Source organism: Ictidomys tridecemlineatus, chromosome 11 (genome assembly GCF_052094955.1).
Source record: "Ictidomys tridecemlineatus isolate mIctTri1 chromosome 11, mIctTri1.hap1, whole genome shotgun sequence".
NCBI classification, from domain to species: Eukaryota; Metazoa; Chordata; class Mammalia; order Rodentia; family Sciuridae; genus Ictidomys; species Ictidomys tridecemlineatus.
Genome location: NC_135487.1, coordinates 18818946 through 18827107, shown reverse-complemented (window position 1 = coordinate 18827107; position 8162 = coordinate 18818946). Strand labels below are relative to the sequence as shown.

At 55.1% G+C, this 8162-nt stretch overlaps 1 protein-coding gene and 1 long non-coding RNA gene across 11 annotated transcripts in view; one reads left to right on the top strand and one right to left on the bottom strand.

Moving 5' to 3' along the window:
- Positions 1–717: 717 nt before the first annotated feature.
- LOC144367964 (uncharacterized) lies at positions 718–5251 on the bottom strand. The gene is made up of 3 exons (XR_013427628.1): positions 4816–5251; positions 4151–4265; positions 718–1117 (listed from the first exon to the last, which is right to left on the bottom strand). It is a non-coding gene; the product is annotated as an uncharacterized LOC144367964 (long non-coding RNA).
- Ahdc1 (AT-hook DNA binding motif containing 1) overlaps positions 4901–8162 on the top strand; it is a 66148-nt gene continuing 62886 nt past the window's right edge. For 2 of the 10 annotated variants that reach the window (XM_078025698.1, XM_078025705.1), the window contains exons 1-2: positions 5259–5483; positions 5719–5812. The gene's annotated coding sequence lies outside the window, so the exon portion shown is untranslated. Of the gene's footprint in view, positions 5029–5052; positions 5087–5258; positions 5484–5715; positions 5813–8162 lie in introns of those variants that run through there. The other 8 variants (XM_078025700.1, XM_078025702.1, XM_078025701.1 and 5 more) reach the window with 8 other exon arrangements.

Below are 8162 nucleotides of genomic sequence, written 5' to 3'. Positions count from 1 at the left end.
GTAGGTTCCATACATGCTGAGGCTTGTACTTATAAAAGAACAAAATTATTTATTAATTTCATACACATTTACTGATGTCGCCTATAGACTGGTCCTACTGGAGAGGCAGAACAGTAAACCATTATAATACTTAGGGGCAAGGTCAGTCTGAGAGCAAAAGGCAATTTCTTGGAGTATGTGAAAGAAGAGTCTGCCTAATGAAGCAGACAGTGAGGTGATCTCTGGCTGAAAGAACAGCATTTGTAAAGGCTCAGAGGTATGGTAGAGCAAGACCCATTCATGCAAGGGCAAATACTTATTTACAGGAGGGTTGAGAGTGCTAATAAGCATGGAAGAAGGTTGGGGGGTCAGAAGTCAAGTAGAAGAGGGGAGTCCATGAGGAATGGCCCATGAATTGTGGGGAGAAGTCAGAAAAAAAGAAATCTGGGTGTCCCAGGACCCATTAGGGAGTCTATCTTAATTTCCACTGCTCCAGAACTGAGCTGGGTGGGTCCTCTATCCACTCCAGTAGTTGTCTCCCAGGTACAGAACAGAAACCTTCCTCCCTCCCACCCCCGTCTATTACACACGCTGCCTTTATGGTCCTGCAGTAGTGTTCGCACGCCCTCTAGTGGAAACCTTGAGTACTACACCAAAGTGCAGGAAACTGCCCCCGGGATGGGGGCCAGGTTCCTTCAGAAACTTCCCATCCCAGGGTTAGAGGTACAACACAGTTCCTTTTTTCAGAGAGCACATAGTTTAATGGTAATGAGGATTCATGGGTCTGACATAGAAAATAACAATGTAGGACATGCAGGAGGACAGGGGAGGGTCCCAACTCAAGTGGACAAAGGAAATCTGGAAGGCTTCTCAGAGGAGGTGTTGCTTCACTAAAACTAAAGACCAAAAAAAAAAAAAAAAAAAAAAGCAAGAATTTTCTTTTTTTGAGTGGTGGTGGTGGTGGTGGTGGGTACCAGGGATTGAACTCAGGCACTCAACCACTGAGTCACATCCCCAGCCCCATTTTGTATTATATTAGAGATGGTGTCACTGAGTTGCTTAGTGCCTCCCCCTTGCTGATCTTGGCTTTGAACTCGTGATCTTCCTGTCTCAGCCTCCAGAGCCGCTGAAGAATTTTCTTGATAAAGAAGCAAGAGAAGACATTCCAGATTGGAAAGCTCAGAAATGTAACTGTTCAAGGAGTTACAATTAGATAGGTATGACTGGAATATAAAATTTGAGGGGCCTAGTGGCTAAAGAGGAAAGGGGTGAGGTAAGTGGGGTCTGGTCGGCCATGCACTTGGCTAGAATTCTAAGTCTTGGGTAATGGGAAGTCACTGTAGAGTTTTGAGCAGATGAGTAACCAGGTTAGATTCTTTCCAAATGGAACAATCTGGTAACCAATGAGGAGGAAGGATGAGAGAAGAGGCAGGAGAGGGGACACCCCTCTCAGACACAAAGGTCATACTCATAGAAGGACACATAGCTTTGACCGTGTCTGTGAAGCAGGCATATCCAGCCACTCAATAATACCTACAGACATATCAGTGGGGCCCCAGGCTCAGCACCTACAGACAAGCATGTTCTGATATGCAGGCAGACACAGAACTCAGGCTGAGTAGAAATCAAAGCAAGGACACACATTTATCCTCAGACACAGACCAACAGCCAGAACCAGGCACACCCTGATGGACACAAGAATTCACACACATGCAATGTGGCTGTCAAGGGCCCTACCCTGCTCCCCACCCCCTGTCTTCCCCAGGTCCCTCACCACCTCTGGCAGGAACAAAGCTGACCTCTGCCCTCTGCCCTCTGGCCTCTCCTCCCACACCCCCTGCCCCAGAGGGAGGAGCTGTTTGAAGTCTGGGCTGCAGCTGGGGTTTCCTGTTGCCTGGAGGAATGTGGGAGGACTTGTACAGGGGAGGGGAGAGGGACAGGCCCAGGAGGAGGGCTGATGGGGGCCTGGGGGCCTTAGTCTCCACTGTACCACAGTGAGGGGGGCTTCCTGCTTTCATGGTCTCTTGGGCCCCAGCTCTGAGCTGTTCCCATCCAAAGGAGGGGAAAACCAGGGCCATAATGGCTCCAGTCCAATCAGCCTCATGTTCTTGGATCTGCAGCTCAGTGGCTTAGTTAGGATAAGACTTCAAGTTCTCCAGGCTTCATTCTCCCCTTTCGTGGACTGGGCTGAACCATTCTGTAGCATTCCACATCTTCCCTGAAGCAGTCCCAAGAGCAGGCCCAGCCCAAGAATTTCTATATACAGGGAGAGAGATGCTACCTACCCAAGGCTTACTTCATTCTTCCCTTTCAGTGAGCCCCAGGGCCTTGGCTCCATGCTGCTGGGACTTGTTATTGTTATTATTATCATTATGACTTGTTAATCTCTCCCTATCCCCTTGCCAGTTTTCAAAGTATTTCATACCCATGTGCTCAGTTAATCTTCTCGACAGTTCTACCTCAGTTTTACACATGGGAAACATAGACAAGTTAAGGACACACAGCAAGTAAGAATAGAATCAGGAGCAGTTGTCTGGTTCCCTGTCCACATGGCCTCCAAAACCTTATACCCCACAACTTTATCTCTAGACTTCCGAATGAATTCTATAGGGTCTGGCCATAGCGTCTCTTGCTTAGAATGAAGTAAGCGTTGCAAGCAAGTTGAGCCCAGAAAGGGATGATGCAGAATTTTGAACACCCAGGTCTCCTTCCTCAAACTCCTTTAGCCTACAGCTGTCGAAGCAGATATGGAGATTAGACACTAGGTGTCAGCAGCAGCCCACAGGAAGACTCCGCTGGAGCTTTAGGGTACCCTCAACACAATTTGGAGAGGCTCCATGAAAAAAAAAAAAAAAAAAAGCAGACCCCAAATGATAGAGAGACTTTTTAGTGCTTGGTTTCCAGTAATGATCAAGACTTTTCAGTGAATTTCACCCATTGTTTCTGGGGAGGGGGCACCTGAAGCAGCCTGTCCTGGGAAGGACATGCTTAGAGAATTCTAACTTCTAATCCCCTCTCATTCATGCGGCCATGGACCCTATTATCTTTTCCTTTGTACTTCATCACTTAACCCCCTTCTTCCTATGTTTTTCCCCAATTCCCTTTTGTTCCAATTTACCTGGGGCTCCCTACCTACTGGAAACTATTCTGTATTACCCAACCCAAAATTTGATTCAGACTAAGTGAGGTCTTTACAACGTGAGATATAGCCTATGGGTAAGGATTGTAGGGTAGTAGTGGGATTAAAGAAGGGAAGATCTGGGCTTCTCCTACCTCCCCTCCTAACCCCCTTGCTAAAGTCTGTCCTATGCAGGACCAACTAGGGCAAGATGCCAAAACCTCATCTATAACTTCAGACCAATTTTGGAATTGTGAAGGAACTTAATAACTTTAACGTCAGCTTTTATTAATATCTGAACTTCCAATACTTCCCATTCAATGAATAAATCTTTGAACCCAAAGCCTAGCTTGACTGCATGGAAACCCCCCCCCCCAGGTCCGCTCTTTTGTCCTCTAGGGGTTCCAGACTGTTCTATGGGAGGGTTTGAAGAGAGTTGGGGAAGATCGTGACAAGAAGCTATAGTCTGCAAAATGTCATCACTTGTCTTTGTTACACGCTGGCCAGCATTCTGCAGGCCAAAGAAGGATGCAAAAACAGGGGGCCTAAGAACAAAAGCATTGCTGAAGGAACTTCAGCCATGGGGCAAGATGGAGTAAGCCAGCAGACACAGGACAAAGGAATGTTTAACACACCAATGAGGTGGGGACAGGTGGTAGGACCAGCAGGGCTGGTGTTGGTAGACACCCGAGGGAGGACAGAACAGTTACCATGCATCATTCATCCCTGTGTCTCCTGCAAGCCCTGCATAGTTCAGTTAACACTGGTCGAATTGAAGTGCCAAGGGAAGACAGACTCAGGCAGAAAAGGTCAGTGTGGGAGGGAGGATCACAACTCCCTGCCATAGCCCAGGAGTTAAGCACACGCGGTTTGGAGTCAGCTAGACCCTGGCTCAAATCAGGCTGGACTCCCCCACTTTCTAACTGGGGAACCTGGACCTCAGTACCCTCATGTCTAAAATGGAAATGATTACAATACAGTCTTCTAGGATTGTTGCAGGGCTCAAGAACCCTGCAGTGGCCAGTTAATGGCAGCTATAGTAGTTCAACTTACAGGGCTGTCCAGCGATCTCCCGGGGGTAAAGAGGCCCTCGCGGCAGCACACATTTCCATCTGTGGGATAGGCCAGGCAGGGGGCCTGGAGCCAGGGGCTGGAGAACAGATGTGACCTGAAGAGGAGGTAGGTGAAAGTGCTGAGCCCAGCCCCCCGCCACAGCAGGAGCTCAGAACTGTTGAATTTGAATCTAGCTTCCTGACGCAATTGCTCAGCCGAATTCGGGAGGGAGGGGGTGCTATCGTTGGATTATCCACTGTTTCTGCGCCCTTGCCGCCCTTGAACATCTAGGGAAAGCAGGCGCTGGAAGGGCTAAACCCAAGGATCAGTGTGTGAGAGAAGGGGTCACTGAGCGCGGAGGAGGCGCTGGCTCGGGCTTTGAGGTTTCCTGAGCAGCGATCCTACTAGAAACCCTCACGCTTTATTCAGTAGGAAACCTTTTCACAAAGGGAAAAAGTCCCCAAATTGAGAGCCTTCTCCTCTGTCCTCTTTCCCTCCCACGTATTTGGGACGCCCCAGAAAGTCGCAGCCCCTTTGGCTAGTCCCCAGATTCCCTATTCCACTCCCATTCCATTCTCAGACCCCGCCCCTTCGCTCCCACCCACAACCTCCGAGCGAGCCAGAGCCCGCCGCAGGGACTAGGGAACCGGGGGAATATTCCTAACCCTCGGGGAAGATCAGCGTCCCTAGCTACATCAGGACGCGACCCCGCCAGAGGCGACCCTGGCACAGGGTCCCAGCCGGCTCCCGGCCGCGCCGTCGGAGCAGCGGGCGCCGCCCCGCCCGCCCAGCGCGCTGAGCGGCCGGGGCGGGGACTACAAGTCCCGGCGTGCCGCGCGCGCGCTCCCCCCTGGGGTTCCGGATGGTGAGCGGCGAAGGTAAGGCGAGCTCGCAGAGGCAGCGGCGGCGGCGGCGGAGACGGAGAGAGGCAGGCAGGCAGGGCGAGGGCGAGAGACGGAGGGAGGGAGCGAGCGAGGCAGACCAGACAGACAGACAGGCGGGCGGGCGGGCGGGCAGAGCGAGCCACCCGCCAGGCTGCGCTCAGCCCCGCTAGCAGCGGAGAGAGCAGAAGGCAGGAGGAGGGAGGGGAGGAGGGAGGAGGGAGGGAGAGAGGGAATCCAGCTACCACCACCCAAAGCCAGCGTCTGCTTTCTGTCCTCATTTCCTTTTCCCACCCAGCTCGGAGAGCAGAGAAAGGCTGAGAGAGCGAGAAATAGAGACAGGCAGACAGACAGACAGACAGCCAGAGAAAGCGGGAGGGAGGAGGGCGGAGGAGGAGGAGCAGGAGCAGGAGCTGGAGCAGGAGGACTACGCGGGGCGCGTTCCCTCCCAGGTTTGCAATTGGGGAGGTGGGGGCGGGGGTGTCCAGGGCTGTGAGAGTGTGTGCGCGGCGGGGGGAGTGAGGGGGGCACTGAGAGCGAAGGAGTGATTGAGGTGGGGGGGGCGCCGCGGGAGCGGGGGGCCGTGTCCAGCAGAGTTAGCGGCGGAGAATGTGAGCCCAGTCGCAAGCCATGCTGTCAGCGACGGCAGGCGGCTCAGGGCTCCTCCACGACTCCTCTCCCCAGCAGCCGGGCGCCCGCGTCGCTGCCGCCGCCGGAAGACAGACGCCCCCCAAACCCCTAGCCTGGCTCGGACCCACAGAGCCAGCAGCCCAGCACTCCGGTGAGTGGCGCCTCCTCCCCAGCCCTAGACCCCCGCTGGGGACCGGCCGGCTCGGCTCTTTTGTGCAGCGCACCAGAGGGGTCCCCCGCGCCCCCTGGTCCGGTCCGCCGGACCCCGTGGCTGCGGTGCCCGCGGTGCGATCGGTCTTTGTTTCCACCGGGGCCCGCGGCTCGACTGGGCTCGGCTCGAAGCCTGGCAGGCAGCGCCGGGAAGGGGGAGGGGGAGGTGGACGAGAGGGGGGGCTGGGAGGGGGGGTTCTCGGGTTTCCTGGCCGCCCCGCGGCTCCCCCGGCTTGGGGGCGAGGTGCGCTGCCGCGCGCCCCCTCCTCCTTCCCCCTCCCTCCGCCTTTGGATTTAAAACTGCAATTTGCTCTCCAGCTTGCTGAGAATGTGGGGGGGGGGATGAAGGGGGACCGTGGGAGCGGAGAACAAGGCTGGATTTTAGGATTGGAGCTGGGAAACGGGGAGACTGCGGAGGGAGGAGCCCCTCCCCTCCAACCCCCAAATCCCAAGGTTCCGCTGGCGCTCTGGGAGTTGAGGGGCGGGGACCTAATGACCTGGAGGGGGTGTGGGGCGGAGGAGGGATTTGGGGGCGGCCGGGGCCATAGGGGTTGGGCCGCGTGCCCGGTTACCTGGCGAACAAAGTCGGCTCACTTTTGCATAAATAAATAAATAAATAATCACCTATCAATGCGTTTCCTCTGGGGCTCTGATTGAATCGGCCCCCTCTTCCCCAGGGGGTGGGGTGCTGAGTGACAGCTGTCAGCCCCCTAGGCCGGGAGATGGGGGTGAATTGCTGAATCTCTCTGCTTTTTGGCTGAGGGTGCCTTCTCTTTCTGGGTCTGGGTCCCCAGGCAGAGCCAGAGGGGCAGGGGGCTGGCTCTGAGTCTAGGAAATAACCTTGTTTCCTGTTCTACAGGAAAAGGGACAGCAACCCAGAGTTTGGGGGCTGGGGATGAGGACTGATGGGAGCTGGGGGTGGGGAGGGTTCCCCAGCAGCCTGACCCCCTAGCCTCCTGCCAGGCAAAGGGGCCAGCCCAGGGAGGAAGGATGTGGGCCTTGCTGGCCGGAGGCGGGAGCTGGGGCTGTCCCTGAGGCGGGCAGCGGGCACAGAGCGGGAGGGAGAGAGAGAAGCGGGGGCGGGAATTCTCTACCGCAGACCCTGGGGGCCAGGGCCAGATGTGGAGGGGTGGGGAGTCTCCCCTCCCTCCCAGCTTGAGGGCCCTGGGGCTGGGCTGGGAGGGGCTGAGCCTGGTGCCCTCGGTTCTGCACCAGTGCCTGACTGGCAGGGCCAGCTGAATTTGGGCCCAGGCGTCACCCTGGGAGGCAGGGCTGGGCTGCACCAGCCTGGTCCCTGAGTACAAGGAGGGACCCTTGGGGGGCCTGTGCCTGTCTGGCTGGGCAGGCGTTTCCCGCCGGACCAGTTGGTGTCAGGCGGGACTTGGCCCCAGCTCCCTGGGCTGAGCTCAGGGTGTAAGGACAAGCTTTGCCTCCGGGTCAGGGTGGCCACATTTTGCCCGCTGCTGCTGTTGCCGCTGGCAGGGCGGGGGCATGCGCCCAGGCCTGGGCAGAGTCCTGCCAGGGGCATTTGGGGTGTTTCTATTGTTGGCTGGTTCCTGTTCCGTGTGGCCCGGTGTGTGTGGCTGTGTGAGCTGAGGCTGTAACTGAACGATTACCACTCTGTCCACCCCTCCAGCCTGGGTGGGGGCAGACAGACTTGGTTGTGGTAGCTGTGGAGGGACCCCCCAGGTGGCATGTGCATGCTGCTTGCCATCTCCCTCCGTTGAGCAGATGTATATTTATTTTTACAGTAATGGAAAATCAAACTGGATAGTAAGTTGAATTCATTTTTTTCTCCTGCTGTGTCAATAGTTGGAGTAACCCCCAGAGACTAGTGAACTTCTGGCCCCAGAGCTCCCACCCTTAGAGGTTGCATAAACCATTGATGACATGTGCTTTGGGGACCAATGGGCAACATTCCAAACCAGTGACTCTTGTCCCTTTTGGTCTGGTATCAGGACAGGTGCTTAGGTGAGCCAGCATTGCCCCCACCCTAGGATCCCCCCCATACCCCAGGGTGTAATTTGGCTACTCAGCTACCTCCCTGGTCAGTGCCTAAGTTGTGCCCAAACCCTCAGGGACATTCCCCTGGTGGGCTCTCTCCCCGCCTGGGCTCCCGACCCACGTGCTGATATTTATTTTCTGTAGTAAAATCCATTTTTAATGCCGTTACTTTTGAAATAATATAGAGAGAAACAAATGTGATGTGTTTAAGTTGCCCTCTGTGAGTTTTTAATGTGATCTATGGCTGAGGTAGTGATGGAAGGAGCTGTTGGGCTTGGAGAAATTTG